The following is an 18,141-nucleotide window of genomic DNA, read 5'->3' as shown; positions in this document are numbered from 1 at the left end:
AAAGACTTGGCTCCTTGAGTAGGTGGGCTCCTCTTCTCCGGAGGGAGCAGAACTGAGAACCCCTTCGTTCTCCCTCAGGTCTCTCTCCCACAGTTCTCCCAATGGCAGGAATTCCTTCCAGTCTTTCACCTTGCAGCTGGAGTAGGACTTCACCTACAGATGCTCCTTCACCTGAAGAAGTAATTATAAGCCGGAGTTCCCCTCATGGTACAGAAGAAATGAATCCAACTAGGAACCATGAGGTTGCGGGTTTGATCCCTGGCCTTGCTTAGTGGGTTAAGGATCTGGCATTGCTATGAGCTGTGGTGTAGGTCACAGACGTGACTTGGATCCTGCGTTGCTGTGGCTGTGGTGTAGGCCTGCAGCTGTAGCTCCAATTTGACCCCTACCTGGGAACCACCATGTGCCATGGGTGCGGCCCTAAAAAGCAGAAAAAAAAAAAAGAATTATAGGCCTAAAGTCATACTTTGGTGTAAATGTGTGATATTGGACTCTTAGACTCTTTCCCAGAGATGTATTTTGGGAGAGAGAAGCAGACCACCTATGTGTCAGGTGCCTGGACATTTGAGGGGACCTGAAATACAGGGCAATGAGGGGACACAGGTTAATTACTTCTTCCTCTTGTGGGGATAGACCTCCGTGAGAGCCCTAGGAGAGGCCAAGCTGCAGGGCCTGCCTTTTTTGGCAGCACTGGCTGGAGGCCAGGCCTGGATTTGAATCTCGCCTGGGCCTCTTCCTATCAGACACTTTGACCAAGGATCTCTGTACTTCACTTTTCGCATCTTTGACGGAGAGAGCTAATAACACCTGTGCGGAATGGGCAGCTTTGTGGGTGAGAGATGATGTGGGGACCACAGGCAGCACCGTGAAGGATGCTGCTTAGGTCCTGGGCACCCAGGTGCCCTTCTCAGCCAGCTCTGCCTAGGCTGTCTCAGGGCCACACGTGTGGTTTAGGGGGAAAGGGTGACAGACAGAGAGGAGCAGTGAGGTGGAACAATACCAAGAATGAGAGCAGGGCGGTGGGGCTGACTCATGAGATGACTCATTTCCTTGCCCAGGGATGATCTGAGCATCCCCGGAGCTGCTCCTCACAGCCTCCTCACACCCTCTGTTCCCTTTTTGTGGGGAAGGCCCCGGGGAGGGTCGCCCCGCCCCCACAGAGAGTGGGGAGCCGTGTCAGACCTTCCCTCGCAAACCCAAGGACGGAAGGGGAGGTTGGCCCGCTACAAGATCATCTTCCTCTCCACGAAAGAGCAGTCTCCGGACGATGCACTCATTTCGAGAAAGGACAGTTTTTGTCCTGGAATACAGGAGAGAGTCTCGACTCTTTTTGCCCATTTTCAGATTAGCACAAGGCTATCTGCATCCCCACAGAATGCTTGGAAAGCACAGAAAGGTGTGAAGAAGCTGAAAAATATCACCCATCATCCTTTCATTTCGATATAGTTATGGTGATGAGTTTGGTATTTTTCCATTCTATTTTTTTTTTTCCTCTGTGTTTTTTTTCCTGACATGGGTCAAGTTTATGTTGTTTATACTTGCAACAGCAGTATTCAGAAGAGATATGTGAATCAGAAATGTGAGCCACATGCGTAGTTGAAAATGTTTTGGTAGCCTCATTAAAGAACATGAAAACAAACAGGTGAAATCGATTTTAATAATGGATTGTACTTAACCCAAAAGATCTAAACATACTACCATTGCCTCATACAATCAATATACAAATTATTGATGAAATAGTTTACATTCTTTTTAAGTCTTTGAAATCTCCCCCACCTCCACCCCCAACTATAGTGCATCTCAGTTGGGACTGGCTACATTTCAAGTTCTCAGTAGCCACATGGGCTGGTGGTGAGTATATTGGGCAGCACAGCTGTACACAATTTCTCTCTCGCTTTAGTTTTTGCTTAAATCGCATCCTAAATATTTTCCTCAAATCATAAAATATCTTTGAAAAGAGTAACGTGTTTGAGTTTAAGTAACACACATTCACTAATTCCAAAGGTAATTTGCTTCTGTTTTGCTTCTCCTCACTCAGGGACAATTTATGTTAGCCATTTGATACAATTATATCTAGACTTTTCTTGGTAGGTATTCATACTGAGCAAAAATTAGACACATACAATATGTTCTATTTTATAACCACTTTTTTTACTGTATGATACAATGTGAACGTGCAAACAGTAATAGTGACAGTGTCACCTTTGAGTCTGTACAAAGAGTCAGGCGTATTCATACACCTGTTCTCATCTCAGCCGTGGGAGGGGGGACATTTCTATCCCATTTCTCAAGAGTGGACGTGGGGGCTTAGAGAAGTCAAGTGATTTTCATTATTGCAAAGTTGGAATTCCACCCAGATCTTCTGATTTTATCTCCACAGCTTTTCATTTTCACCATATGGTCTCCTTCTGGAGGCAGGCAGGCAGGGGATCCAAGACATGCCAGTGAAGTATTTACAAATTAACTTTTGGAGTAGATGCTCAATACACTGGAGCTGTCTCTCTCTACCCATGGGTTTGCCTAACAAACGCTGAAATCACGCAGGTAAATCCTCTTCCTCCCAGGGCGCACACACGACCCCAGGGCTGCCATCTTCCTGTGGGCCATCCTTCTCCTTCCACTTTTCGCCTTCTCTGTAACCTCCAGGAAAGAATCCTGAGAGTCTCTCTAAGTCAACTTTCTCAGCCTCATCACTGTTGACATATGGGCCAGATAATTCTTTGTCTGGGAAAGGGTGTGTGCAGCTGATCTGGGCTTTAGAGGTTGTTTAGCAACATCCCTGACCTCTGCCCACTAGACACCAGTAGCACTTCCCCCTAAGTTGTGACAATCAGAAGTGTCTGCAGACATTGCCAGATGTCTCCTGGGGTTGGGGGGAAGCCACTGCTCTGAGTGTTATCAGATGGAGGAGTCTTTCCTAAACCAGTCCCTTGGTGTGATCCAGAGACGAGGTAGGAGGATTACTTCCTACCTAGACTGCCATCCTCCACAAAGGGAGGAATCTTTTCTCTCTACCACCGAGTCTGGGTGTCTGCATCTACTAAGCACTCAGTAGATTTGCGCACAATGAAAGATGCTGGTGATTTTTGTTGTTGTCGTTGTACCTTATATTAGGCTTTTCAAGACGGAGTGAACTGTGCCTGATACATGTCCTAGATGATAGTGCCCGTTACAGATCCTTTTGCCCTGGCGTTCTCCATTGTTCCGATTCTGATATTCAGTCTGTTATTTTCCTTCGCCAAAGAGAATGATATGCGGTCTTTGCATTTACATCCCTGACTATCACATTACATGTGGATCATGCTCATATGTCCTGTGCTAGACTGACAAATATTTCTATGAGGCAAAAGAAAGATAATTTTTTTTTTTTTTTTTTTTTTTTTTTTTTTGCCGCTTCCATGACATATGGAAGTGCCTGGGCCAGGGATTGAACCTGTACCACAGCAGTGAAGGAAAGACAATTTTTAACATTTGCATCATATGTCATATTTTGAGCATTCCTTCATCAACTTTTTTTCATTTAGGGTATTTAGACTGTTTTCAATTTTTTCTCATTTTAAATAACACTGCAGTGAACATCTTTTTGTATGTGTCTCTGCTGTACACTTTTTTTTGTCTTTTTAGGGCCACACCCATGGCATATGGAAGTTCCTAGTCTAGGGGTTGAATCAGAGCTGCAGCTGCCGGCCTACACCACTGTCACAGCAACTCAGGATCTGAGCCGAATCTGCCACCTACGCCACAGCTCACTGCAACACTGGATCCTTAACCCACTGAGCGAGGCTAGAGATCAAACCTGCATCTTCGTAGATGCTATTTGGGTTCATTACTGCTGAGCCATGATGGAAACTCCCATGCTGTACACTTTTTAAAGTAAAGAATTCAAGAACAAACCCAAGAATAAAGAAATAAAGATCAAACCCTTCCTGCTCAACACATTGTCTCCTTTGCTGAATTTGACACATGGAAACATCTCTGATTCTGGAAAAAACAAAAAACAAAAACAAATCTCCAACATGAACTGAGCTAATAAAATTCTGCCAAATTCAGCTCAAGTTGGCCTTGATCTTTGTGACTGTAACTAGAATAGTGGTTTTGTGGACAAACGGATTGTCTTTCTGTCCAACTTTTTGAGCTTCAATTTACTCCTCCATTAAATGGGAGTAATAATAGTACCAGCTTCAAAGAGCTTTTTCATGGAATAAGTGAGATGATGCTTGCAAAGTTCTCTGCACCTATCGAAAACAACAAAAAATTTAAAGTATAGTAAAATGTTAATGATGGAAACTTGCTGGGTTTATGGATTCCCTACATAACCATTTCAATTTGTCTGTATGTTTGAAAGTTTTCATAATGAAAGGTTGGGAAAGAAAAACTTCATAGATAACTGAACTGTGGATCTCATGATTGTTTCCTATAAAGAGAATGGGGCAAATCTCAGAGAAAGTCAGGTGCAAGGTAAATACATCACACCAAGTTTGAAATGTGGAATCTGTTCCTTGGGTACCACATTAAATGTATGTATTTGGAGCTTCCTTGAGTGTAGAAAAGTGTGACCAGAACTTGTGTGAGTGCTAGAAAGGACTGTTGGTTATTTTACCATCTGGTTTCAGAATATAAACCACACAGTGGGGATAGCATATGCTGTAGATGCAGTGTTTTTTTTTTTTTAAGTTTAAGAGATTAAAAAATTATATCTATATCTATATCTATGTATGTATCTCTCTATATATATTGTTTGCAAAGTTACTTTGTAGCATTTAGAAAAAAAACGCTTGATTCAGAGTCAAATGCATCTGAATTGCAACCCTTTTCATCTGCTTAGTAGTTGTGTAACATTTGGGTGAGTCACCTCTCCTTTTTGGGCCTTAGTTTTCACGCCCGTAAAATGGGGCTGATAATAGTATCTTCATCACAGAGATGAGTGGATTGAGAGCACATAAAAGTGCTTGATGACCAGCTTGGCACAGGTGAAGTTTAGTGCCAGCCTAATTGTCTCCTTTCTTTTTTTTCTTTTTTCTTTTTTTTTTGTCTTTTGTCCTTTTAGGGCCTCACCCACGACACATGGATGTTCCCAGGACTAGGGGTCTAATTGGAGCCACAGGTGCCAGCCTACGCCAGAGACATAGCAACTCCAGATCCTGTCTGCAACCTATACCACAGCTCATGCCAATGCCGGATCCTTAACCCACTGAGCAGGGCCAGGGATCGAACCTCCAACCTCATGGTTCCTAGTCGATTCATTTCTGCTGCACCATGACGGGAACTCCTAGTTGTCTCCTTTCGAAGGGGCAACACTTATGCTTTGTTTTGCTAGTGCATGTTTCAGAGTGCTGCTCTGCTAATGTAACCAAAGGTGACTTTTTCTGTTGGGAAGGTCACGCAGGGCTCAGGAACTGCCCACGGGCCAGGGTTGAAAAAGGCAGCATATTGTTGTTCCGATTTCCTCCTATTCAGAGCCCCTGCACGTGGTGACTGGCTTTATGATTCAGAGATCCCGCCCAGAAATTTCACTTTGACCTTAAATGTGTGAAAATTCCATCCCTGGCAAGTGGAGCACATTGCTTTGGGAAAGAGAGCTGAACATATTTTGTGTTTTGAATCCTCTGCTACGGGTTAACATCAGAGGACCCAAAGTGTGTGCCCATCGCCAGCAGAATATGGGCTTGCTACTATAGATTGTGAAATGCCACGCCCTTGAGTTTCCTGATATTTACAGAATACACCCCTCTCCCCATTCTTGGCCATTGGCAACACGAAACACATCAAATTTTGCACTCACTACTTCTGTAAGTCATGGCCATGGCCAGCATCACCATCCTCTTTGCAGAGGAGAGAGGGAAATAGGGTGGCAGATGTTAGTCCTTATGGAGGCTTCATGCCAAGTAGAAGAGAGTCCCTGCCTTCCAGATGGATGCAGTCCTTGTCCGAGTGCAGGACTTGCAGAGGCTAGAGTGGGACCCCTCACCCCCTGAACTGAGTGCCCTTGTGCAGAGCACAGCCTCGTGGGCCCTGGGAACAGCTTGGATTTGGAGTTAGGTAGAGCCCGCTTTGAATTTAGTACCAGTCATTTACTAACTGTGACCCCGAGCCAGTCGCTTAACCTCTCTGGGCCTTCTTTCCTCATGTGATTATAATGTCAATCTCAGACACTTGTGGGAATGGTACAATGAGAGAGAATATTTTGAAAACCTGTATGTGTGTGTTTGAAGGAGCAGAAAAGAAAATGCCTGGAAAGAGGTCCACTGAGCTCTTAAAAGTGGTTAGAATCTAGGGGGCGGAATGACAAGGCCCCTTTGTGGTGATGGTTTCCTCAAGCACTTCTGTTTTGTTTGAACTTGTTTTAATACACCTTTGTTACTTTTATTATTATTTAAAATGATGTTATTTGGGAATTATTAAGATTTATAGAAGATATAAAAAAATAGTACTGAATTTGTTTTTTTTTTTTTTTTTTTTTTGGTCTTTTTGCCATTTCTAGGGCCGCTCCCATGGCATATGGAGGTTCCTAGGCTAGGGGTCGAATCGGAGCTGTAGCTGCTGGCCTACACCACAGCCACAGCAACATGGGATCCGAGCCACATCTGCAACCTACACCACAGCTCAAGGCAACGCTGGATCCCTAACTCACTGAGCGAGGCCAGGGATCGAACCCGCACCTTCATGGTTCCTAGTCGGATTCGTTAACCACTGCGCCATGACGGGAACTCCAATACTGAGATTTTTAAAAATACTCCCCATCCCCTCTTCCCTACTGTAAACATCTTACATCATCTTGGAACATTTGTCAAAATTAAGAAATTAGTATTGGTATATTATTCCTGTTAAATTTCAGACTTTATTTGGACTTCACTGGTTCTCCTCTAGTGTCCTTTCTGTTCTAGGTTCTCTCACACCACATTACATTTAGCTGTATCACCTTGCAATTTGTGTGTGCGTATTTGTGTATGTGTGTGTGTATATGTATATATGTGTGCATGTATATATATACCCCTTTATTTGGGAACAATGAAAGAATATGTGTCTATATGTATATCTGCCTCTGCCATGAATAGCTAGATGCTTTCCCTCTGGGGGACTTAGGTTTCTTATCTATAAAATAAGTGAGTAGGGCAAGAGATTGGTGAGCTCCCTCTTTTAAGTCCAGGTATCCCTGTTTTTCAGGGGAGAAGAAAATTAGGAAGTTGAATTAGGATGCAAAGGTGCTTTTAAACACAATTCTGAAAATGTTAAAATAGATGCCTTAGCTCCAAGGAGTCCCTTTTGGCCTCATTAAGGAAAGGTACAAAGATCCGATCACATCTTCCAACTGGGGACTCCCAACTCCCGTGGCCACTGGGGATGGAGGCATTTGGTCTTTTCCATTTCTCTCTACTATGATTTGTTTTTGTTGTCAAGGCTTGGAGTAGAGCAGAGGGAGATTTTTGTCTAAATTCTTAGAGAAGAAAAGAAACGTAAATCCTGAATTCTCTCTCTCTCTCTTTTTTTTTTTTTTTTTTGTCTTTTTAGGGCTGCACCTGCAGCATATAGAGGTTCCTAGGCTAGGGGTCTAATTGGAGCTGTAGCCACAGGCCTACACCATAGCCACAGCAATGCCAGATCCAAGCCGAGTCTGCGACCTACACCATAGCTCACGGCAACGCCAGATCCTTAACCCACTGAGTAAGGCCAGGGATCAAACCCAGAACCTCACAGTTCCTAGTCGGATTCATTAGCCACTGAGCCATGACAGGAACTCCTCATTTATTTTATTATTTATGACCTCCAGCTCTCTGGTGCGGAGGACAAAACCTGTAGTTGATCTCCATTTTTTACTAGCCGGTTTAGTTTTAAGTTCATGGCAACTTGCACAAGCTATGCCAATTGATTAAGCTTTAGATAGTAGAAGTCACATCTGAGGTCTGTTGCCACAGACCGTTGGCATGAACTTACTTATTCAGAATTGTGTCCATGGCAGGTACATTCTGTCCATGGTTTGCTAAAAGATCAGGCACTACTGTCACTTCTTCCAGGAAGCATTCCTCAGGCCCCCGGTAAATGCACTCAAAGCACCCACATCATAGCCCTCAGCACTCAGCATACTTGCCATCATTTAAATAATTTGTTATAATTTGATTAATGTCTGTCTTTCCTTGTTGTTCTCAATGGGTGAAATTTTATTCCCCAGGGGACATTCGGCAATGTCTGAAGACACTTTTGGTTGTCACAACTGGGGCGTGGGTCCCACTGGTGTTTAGTCAGTAGAGACCAGCAATGCTCCTAAACATCCGCAGCACACAGGTCAGCTCCCACAGCAAAGGATCACTCATCCCACTGTCCAAAGTGTCGAGAAACCCTGCTGTGGATTGCGACTTGCACGAGGGCAGAGACCTTGTCTGTTTTGTTCACCCCTGACCCTGGGCCTCACGTAAGGTCTGTGCAGAAGAGGCATTTGGTGCACAGTCTAATCTGTTCTCTGGGGCTGAGGTGACATCAGATTAAACTTTGTTTTCCAAGGCTGAACCCAGGCCTTAACATTTAGTAAATAAGCAATGCTGAATGAACGAACGAATGAACGAACCCATCTACCCATCCCTCCATCCACTTACCCATCCACTCATCATCCATCTGTTTATGAATGATCCAAGTGGGCCCTTCTTCATTCCAGGAATACTTTGGTAGTTGTCTTCTTTTTCTTTAGCTGTACCTGTGGCATTCAGAAGTTCCCAGGCTAGGGACTGAACCTGCACCTCAGCAGTGAAAACGCAGAATCCTTAACCGGCTAGGCCACCCGGGAGCTCCTGGTAGTTGTCCTCCAGCACCATGGTTTTACTAATACCCAACAATGTGATCTTATGAATTTGACATGTATTTTTCCAGGTGAGCATTGTGCAATAGAATTTTCTGCAGCTATGGAAATGTTGTATATCTGTGCAGCCCAATACAGTAGCCCTTAGTCGCACATGACTACTGAACACCTGAAATGTGGCTAGTGCAATTTTACTTAATTCTCTTAATTGCTATTTATTTATTTTTTATTTTTATTTTTTCTCTTTTTGCCATTTCGTGGGCCGTTCCCGCGGCATATGGAGGTTCCCAGGCTAGGGGTCCAATCGGAGCTGTAGCTGCAAGCCTACGCCACAACCACAGCAAGGTGGGATCCTTAATGCACTGAGCAAGGGCAGGGATCGAACCCGAAACCTCATGGTTCCTAGTGGGATTCGTTAACCACTGAGCCACAACGGGAACTCCTTAATTGCTATTTAAATAGCCAATAGACAGCATAGTTCTGGACATCTTAAGAGTTTTTAATATTCTGTATCATATCACATGGTGTATATATTGTACCCATGTAAGAACAGGAGTGGTGTATACATTTTTATAGAAATATATTTGTCACAGTTTTCTGCAACTCAGCTCTTGGGTTCATTCTGGTTTTGACATCTATCTGCTATCATAATATCTAATATCATCTATTAGATCCAGCTCATTCCTTTTATCTTCTGCATTGTGCTTCATGGTATGACCATGATGTGCTTTATTAGCCATTTTCCTACTCATGAATATTTTAGTTTTTTCTAATTATTATTATGTTTTCTTCTGTAACCAGTGCTGCAATGGATGTCTTTGAATGTCTCCCTGGGCTTCTCCTTGGTTGCTCTCAGGATTGGAATTGCTGGGTCATAGAGCATACCTAAGTTTAACTTTGCCAGTTCCTGCCAAAATCATGCCCCAATTTTTTTCACCTTTAAATGAGAGGGCTTCAGTGATTTCTAAGGTTTCTTTCCCCCAGCTCTCAAATGCAGTCAGTCTGAAACAATAGAGGGGAGAGGCAGACTTTCATCTCTTGGCAGTGACCTCATATATACTGTGCTCAGTCAGATGCAGCGGAAACAGATAATATCCAGGGTCATGTGTTCCCCGTTGTTCCCTCCGTAGGTCCCTGGGAAGAGAAAGCTCCATAAAACACCAGATCAGATTTTCTTTTAATCCTCTAAGTAATGAAGTGGATGAAAGTTTCTGACAGTGGAAAACTCCAATTATTCAATTACATTAAAATAAATCTGTCACTAGACTTGGAAACTCAAGCTTTGCTTGCTCAGATAGCTACAAAGTAAAAAGGTTTCCATGCTACGCACAATTTTTCTAACTCCCCCCATGTGATTATGATTTAGAGTCATTTTAGCCGCTCACACCTGCTTTACCCAACTGTTAATATCAAGGCAGTGAATGATAAAACAGTTTGTAAGAGGAAGCCTATCTAATTCCGGTAAAGACCTCATTTCTACGTGTTTTGAATGTGTCCATTGTCTCTGGGCAGTAACCGCAATTCAGGATATCAGAATACATACATGTGCAGGCAAATCTATATCATATCCTTTAGAAATTAAAGATACAATGGACATTGACATCTTGTTCATGACTCATGTCCTCATGAGAGGGCTTTAACCCACTTATCTGAGTGGGGGAAATTATTAGGATGGTATGGGCTTTTCCATCATCATCGCCTTCATTGTAGCTGCTAAGGACAGGGATTGTATTCTTAAGAATGTATATAAAAATATATAAGATGATAGCTCACTGTTGATTCTTTACTGACCTTACCTCTGGATATTAGGATGATTTCTGCTAAAAACATAACTTTAGAACAAGACAAAATGATTCGGTGGTTTCCCTCCCACCGAATAAAAAAAGTTCCTTATTACAGAAGCTTTGGAAATTATGATAGAAAAGCAGAAGGAAGAATACAAGGATGATCACTATTACTATTTTGGTGTAGTTCCTTCCCGTTTTTCTTTTTTTCCTTTTTTTGAGGGCGGAGGGGGGCAGTCATGCCTGTAGCATGTGCAAGTTCTCAAAAACATGCCACACATTAGTGACCTGGATCGCTGCACTGACAACACAGGATCCTTAACCCGCTATGGCACAGCAGAACTCCAAATTTTTAAAATACTGAAAAGTAGGGAAGTTCCTGTCGTGGCTCAGTGGAAATGAATCTGACTAGCTTCCAGGAGGGTGCAGGCCTCGATCCCTGGCCTCACTCAGTGGGTTAAGGAGCCAACATTGCAGTGAGCTGTGGCATAGGCCTACAGCTGTAGCTCCCATTGGACCCCTAGCCTGGGAACCTCCGTATGCTGTGGCTGCGGCCCTAAAAAAAAAAAAAAAAAAATAGAGAAAAGTAGGAATTCCTTGGTAGCCTAGCAGTTAAGGATCTAGTGTTGTCACTACTGTGGCTCAGGTCACTGCTGTGGTACAGGTTCAATCCTTGGCCAAGGAATTTTTATATGCTGCTAATGCAGCCATTGAAAAAAGGTAAACAGGAAAAAAAACACAGAAAAGTACAGGTAACAAAATGAAAACCAGACCTATATTCTCACCAGTAACTCAGAAATAACCATTGACATTTTATAATATTTGCTACCAATCTTTATTAAAGGAAGACAGACAGACAGACAGAAAGAAACATTGAAGATAAAGTGAAAGACTGATTTAACCACCATCCCTATCATGGGGTTGGAGTTTTCCCTTCTAGTTTATTATTGAATGTGTATAGATATGTGTGTGTGTGTGTGTGTATATATATAATATGTATATATATGACATACATACATTTTATATGAACAATATATAGTATTCTTTTTTTTTTTTTGCTTTTTAGGGCCGCAGCTGTAGCGTATGGAAGTTCCCAGGCTAGGGGTTGAATCTGAGCTGCTGCTGCCGGCCTACACCACAGCAACAGCAACTCAGGATCCAAGCCATGTCTGCCACTTACATTGTAGCTCACGGTCACCCCGGATCCTTAACCCACTGAGCGTGGCCAGGGATCAAATCCACATTCTTATGGATACTAGTCAGGTTCATTTTCGCTGACCCACAGTAGGAACTCCCGAGTGGCTTTTTTAAAAAATTTCTTATTTGTAGTTTTGTTTTTGAATTTCTGGTGACATATAGTGTTGTTTCTAGGTACTGATAACGTACTATACCCATTGTTCTGCATCTTAACATCCCTCCTGAGGAATGAGAATCCTGATCAGGATAAGGGAATAAAACCTTAGTCCCATCATCTGTAGAATGGGAACAGTAATAGAACCTAGCTCAGAGTGGATGTAAAAATTAATGAGATGTAATGATGATATGAATATTGAGAACTCACTCTGTGCCTGGCACATGTGCTCCCTGCATTCCCCTGCAGCACTGAAGAGCTCTCCAGCTGCTTGCTTTTCTCATATCTATCATGCAGATAATAATAATGTGTATTTCTAGGTTGTTGTGACAATGACGTGAAATAATAAAATGCCTTGCATGGGCTTAGACTTTGGTAGGCAATAAGGAACTGACAGCTATTATTCGTAGTAGTAGTAGTACTATCTCCTTAACCTTTAAAATTTAAACTTGATCATGCTTAACAGAGAGTAATGGCTGAAAATAAATCCATGGAAAAAATGTTCTCAGTGGTCAGATGAGTTGGGGAAATCCTGTTAATTCTAGCCAGCACCTGATTTGTGCCTTCTAAGATATCAAAAGTAAAGAAATCCAAGATAAAAAGAGTTTTAACCCAACATTTCCCAAACCTCTTTGATCACAAAACCCTTTTGTTCTACTAGAAACATCCCAAAGAAGTAATGTTCTATGTGGAGCACATTTTGGGTTTTTGTTTTCGTTTTTTTTGCTTTTTTTAGGGCCACACCCATGGCATATGGGGGTTCCCAGGCTAGCAGTCCAATCAGAGCTACAGCTGCCAGCCTACACTTCAGCCACAGCAATATCAGATCTGTACCGCATCTGCGACGTACACCACAGTTCATGGCAAGGCCAGATCGTTAACCCACTGAGCAAAAGCCAGGGATTGAACCCTCAACCTCATGGTTACCAGTCAGATTCGTTTCCGTTGTGCCACAACAGGAACACCTATGTGGAACAGATTTTGAATATTAGTTTAACGCATGGACTCCCTCAGATAACACAGATGCCTCTGAATTGGGAGACTTCTCTGTGTCTATTCCAGAGAGTTCAATTCACTCAAGAAAGTTTAGCTGGCTACTCAGAGTCTCTGATGTAAGAATACTGGCACAAATTATAGTATGTGTTGACAACCATGTATCAACTCTCAGACTCTCAGACATCTGAATAGCCTACAGATTATCGGTCCTATAACAAAGAGCTTTCTTTTTTTCTTTTTTTTTTTTTTTTTTTTTTTTTTTTTTAATTTTTAGGGCTGAACCCACGGCATATGGAAGTTCCCCAGGTTAGGGGTCAGATAGGAGCTACAGCTGCTGACCTATACCACAGCAACCCCGGATCCTCAAGCCACTGAATGAAGCCAGGGATCCAACCTGCGTCCTCATGGATGCTAGTCGGGTTCTTTTTCACTGAGCCCCAAGGGTAACTCCACAAAGAGCTTTCTTCAGTTAGTTGGTGGACAGTTGCCCATTCATATATTGGACAGAGCTTTGTGACCCAAGGGCAAATATCTATAATATGGGATAAGACCCTCTTTACCCAAAGCTTGGCTTTCAAGTCTGAGATTTTTCACATGTCCTTGAGACACTGCAAACTGAGGGAAAGACAAGCTGTGGTTAGGGAGGAGATATTTGCAACACATGTAACCAACAATGGATTTGTATTCAGATGTAAGACTAACAAAAGTCAAACAGTCCAAATGAAGAAAAAAAAATAGCCAAAGAAAACAAAGAGAAGAGGACCTTTAATGATTAATATCTGAGAAGATGTTCACACTCATTAGTTAACAGAAAAATGCAAATTCAAGCAATGAGGTACATATATGCTGTAAAAGTACCAAAGCGAGTCTGAGATGCCACACTCCAACTTCAGAATGGTGGTTCCGATAAGGAGAGGAAAAGGAAAAGGGAATGGGAAAAGAGACGTCAGTGCTAAGTAAATAGTGTTCTCTCTCTTTCTAAAAACTGTGAAGAAATATAGGGAAAAGTTGACTTTGTTGTGTGTGTGGGGGGGTGGATACAAGGCATCCATTTCCTGCATATTTGAAATATTTCCTATTGCAAAGCAAACAGAAAAAACTTCACCTTGATTATATGAATGTCAAACTTTGTAAGCTGTCACTTTATAAAAAAATTTCAAGTATTATTTTTATTTCACTTATTGATTTAATCAAGACTTGTCTGGAATAGTTTGTATACTGTAAACCCCAGAGATGTTGGTTGTTGTGGTTTAATAATCCTCTAGGGTCTCGAGTCCAGGCATTTAGGCTTTGCTTAATAGTTGTTGCCTTTTTCCTTTTTTGAAAAACTAGGCATGGATTTAGATGAACTTGACAATAATATTTAGTTGTATCAGTTAGGACCCATTAAGATTGCAAGTGACAGAAAAATCATTTCAAATAGGCAGAGATGGAATATTATTTGGCCATGTATTGAAAAGCTCTGGGTTACCAGGGAGCTGGTCAGGCTTCAGGTACCAGTGGTTCCAGGATCTTAAAAGATGACATCTACTCCCATTTTTCTAGTTTTTCAGTATTATAAATAATGTTGCAGTAAGCATGTTATTGCATGCTTATCTACACGAGTGAGAGTTCCTCAAATCTAGAAGTAGGATTGGTAGGTCAAGAGTGTAGTAGACATTTCCAACTTTCCAACCATTATTGCCAAATTTCCACGTAAAGCGAGGGGTTTGTTCATTGTTTTGTTTTGTCTTGTCTGTGTATACTTCCACCAGCATCAGCGGTGTGTGAAAGTTCTCATTTCCTTTCCTTTCATCCTGATTACATTAAGAATTTTAAGAACCCCAAGTGTTTCTCCTCTTCAGCCAGGTAAGGTCCACATCAATATCATAAATCATGTTGATAGTATGTACCCTTGATGATGGGATGAAAATGGCACTTCAACTCTGTGGTCTTCCTCCAAAACACCCAAGGCCCCACTCTAATTACAAGGGCAACATCAGACAAATTCCAATGGAGGAGTATCCTACAATGCGCTTGTCCAGAGTCTTCAGAACTGGTCATCAAAAACAAGGAACGTCTGAGGAAACGTCCCAGCCAAGAGAAACCTAAGGACACATGATGAGTACATACAAAGTAGTATCGTGACTGGGAGATCCTGGAACACAGAAAGGACATTAGATAAACTAAGGATATCTGGATAAACGGTGTGGATTTCAGTGAATAATGATGTGTTAACATTGGTGTATTAAATTGTTAACAAGTGTACCACACATGGTTTAACATCCGGGGAGCTTGGGCATGAGGTATATGGAAATTCTGCACTATTTTCTCAGACTTTGTGTAAATCTAAAACTGTTTCAAAATACTAGGTCTATTAATTTTCCTCTCCTCCTAAAAGTGTTTCATTATTGTTTTAATTTTCATCCCTCCAGTTACTGGTGAGGTTGAAGATCTTCTCATATGTTTATTGACCATCCGGGATTCTCTTCTATAAATTTTTTGTTTGCAGACTGTGCCTATTTTAAAAAATAGGTTGCTTATTTGAAAAAAAAAATGATTTGTTGAAATTTATATGTATTTAGTGTATTAATCTTTTGTTAGATAATCTATTAATCTTTTGTTGTATTGAGTTTCAACTATTTTAGTTTGTTGATATTTGATATTTTCTATGGTACATGATGGTATGATAGCAATATGGTCTGGCAGATATTTTAAACTTTTTTTTTTTTTTTTAAAGGGCTGTACCTACGACATACAGAGGTTCCCAGGCTAGGGGTCAAATGGGAGCTGTTGCTGCTGTCCTACGCCACAGCCACAGCAACATGGGATCTGAGCCACATTTGCAACCTACACCACAGCTCACGGCAACGCTGGATCCTTAACCCACTGAGCAAGACCAGGGATCGAACCTACATTCTCATGGATGCTAGTCAGATTCATTTCCGCTGAGCCACGATGGGAACTCCAGTATGGCAGATATTTTAAATTTTACTATAGTCAAGTACATTCCTTTATCTTTGTACTTTTGAGTCTTGTTTAGAAAATCTTTCCCTGGGAATTCTCTTGTGGCTCAGTGGGTTCAGGATGCAGCATTGTCACCACAGCAGCTTGGGTCGCTGCTGTGGTACAGGTGATCCCTGGCCTAGGAACTTCAGTATTCCTTGGGCGTGGCCAAAAAAAGAAAAAAAGAAAAAAGAAAATCTTTCTCTAATCTGATGTCACAAATATTCCTTGTTGTATTTTAACCATTTTTATGTTACTTTTTCCCTTTAATTTTTTTTTTTTTCCTTTTCTAGGGCCGCTCCCACGGCATATGAAGGTTCCCAGGCTAGGGGTCTAATCAGAGCTGTAGCCGCTGGCCTACACCAGAGCCACAGCAATGTGGGATCCGAACCGAGTCTGCAACCTACACTACAGCTCACAGCAATGCCTGATCCTTAACCCACTGAGCGAGGCCAGGGATGGAACCCGCCACCTCATGGTTCCTAGTTGGATTCATTTCCACTGTGCCATGATGGAAACTCCTCCCTTTAAATTTTTTAATCTGCTTGGAATTTCTTTTTATCTAGTATAAAGTAGGGAGCTGTTTTATTTTTTATATAAGTAGCTAATTGTTCCAGCACCATTTATTGAGTTTTTAATCTTTTCTCCCTGATATATAATGTGATTTCTATTTTATACCAAGTTTTCATATGTGTTCCAGATGTTTCCTGGCCATCTCTCTCTTTAAGCTGTCTATCCCTAAACAGAAGTCAAATTATTTTTTTAAAATATGGCTTTATGATAAATGTTCCTTATCTGATTTGGTAGGTCAAGTTCCCTCCTCCTTTTTTTTCTTTCAAAGTTATCTTGGCTATTTTGGGCATATTTGTTCTTTGTTATGAAATTTAAGATCAGTTTATCAAGAGCCATAAAACATCCTTTTGGAATTTTGATTATTACAAAGAATTTATAGACTATCTTATAGACTAATATTGAGTCTTTCTCTTCATGAAAAAAGTATAATCTTCATTTACCTAAGTCTTCTTTCATATCCTTCAGTAACATTTTGTAAATTTCTCCTTAAAAGTCATGTCAATCTTTTGCCTGTTTATTCATGGGTATCTCATAGTTTTTGTTGCTCTTGTAATTATATATATATATTTATCATTAACAGTATTATTGACTTTTGGGTGGTGTTTTTACTGGAAAGTTGCTGAACTGTTTTAATGTTTTTCTTGGACTTCCTATGTAGACAACCATTTCAGCGGCAAATAACAAAGATTTTTCTGTATTATTTTTGAATCCTTATTCCTCTTATTTATTTTTTCTTACTACATTGGCTAGGATTTCTAGGACAGTGTTTAATAGCAGCACAGAGGGGAAAGCATCTTTGCCTTGTTTCTTATTTTAATGAAATGTTTGTAATTTTCAGCACTAACAATGAGGTTTTTGGTAGATAGTTGTCTCCCATTATCTGTTGTATTCTTCTTACAGTTATAGAGCCCCAGATTTTTCGTTGATTCTATAGCCACCCAAATGCATACTGCATTTCTCAGCCTTCCTTCCGGTTGGTAGATGTGGTTATTTCTAAGCTTTGGCCAAGAAGATAGCATTAGAAGTGGTACATATCCTTAAAGGGAAGAGGGAATGCTCTTCTCTTTCCTTTCCCTCCTCCTTTCGATTGACTGATAAACCTTCTTGATCGCTCATCTTTTGATGTTGGAGTTGCCATGCTAGCCAAGATTGCCCACTTTCCCATGACTAAGAATTAAATTCTTACCTTGTTTGAGCCATTGTTTTTGTTTTGTTATTTGCAGCTAACCTTATCTTAATTAGACCTTTATTAAGTAAAAGAAATCCCCTCCCCTTTTTTTTTTTTTGTCTTTTTGCTTTCTTTGGGCCGCTCCCGTGGCATATGGAGGTTCCCAGGCTAGGGGTCGAATCAGAGCTGTAGCTGCCAGCCTACGCCAGAGCCATAGCAATACGGGATCCGAGATGCCTCTGCGACCTACACCACAGCTCACAGCAACGCCGGATCGTTAACCCACTGAGCAAGGGCAGGGATCGAACCCGCAACCTCATGGTTCCCAGTCGGATTCGTTAACCACTGCGCCACGACGGGAACTCCTAAAGGAAATTTTAAAAAAGAAAATCTAGGAGTTCCTGCTGTGGCTCGGTGGAAACGAATCCAACTAGGAACCATGAGGTCGTGGGTTCAATCCCTGGCCTCGATCAGTGGGTTAAGGATCTGACATTGC

At 41.6% G+C, this 18,141-nt stretch overlaps 1 long non-coding RNA gene across 1 annotated transcript in view; it reads left to right on the top strand.

Annotated features, from left to right (window-relative positions):
- Nucleotides 1-18,141, top strand: part of LOC110260921 (uncharacterized) — a 70,815-nt gene that overhangs the window by 52,504 nt on the left and 170 nt on the right. Inside the window, exon 6 of the long non-coding RNA XR_014805584.1 lies at nt 15,334-17,782. This is a non-coding gene — a long non-coding RNA (uncharacterized LOC110260921). The remainder of the gene's footprint in view (nt 1-15,333; nt 17,783-18,141) is intronic.

This window comes from Sus scrofa, chromosome 6 (assembly GCF_054392235.1).
Source record: "Sus scrofa isolate SSC_HxYL_T2T_F1_AM1 chromosome 6, Sscrofa_HxYL_maternal_Yorkshire_Landrace_v2.0, whole genome shotgun sequence".
Taxonomy (NCBI): domain Eukaryota; kingdom Metazoa; phylum Chordata; class Mammalia; order Artiodactyla; family Suidae; genus Sus; species Sus scrofa.
The sequence above is the reverse complement of the archived record's forward strand: the minus strand, read 5'-3'. Positions and strand labels throughout refer to the sequence as shown.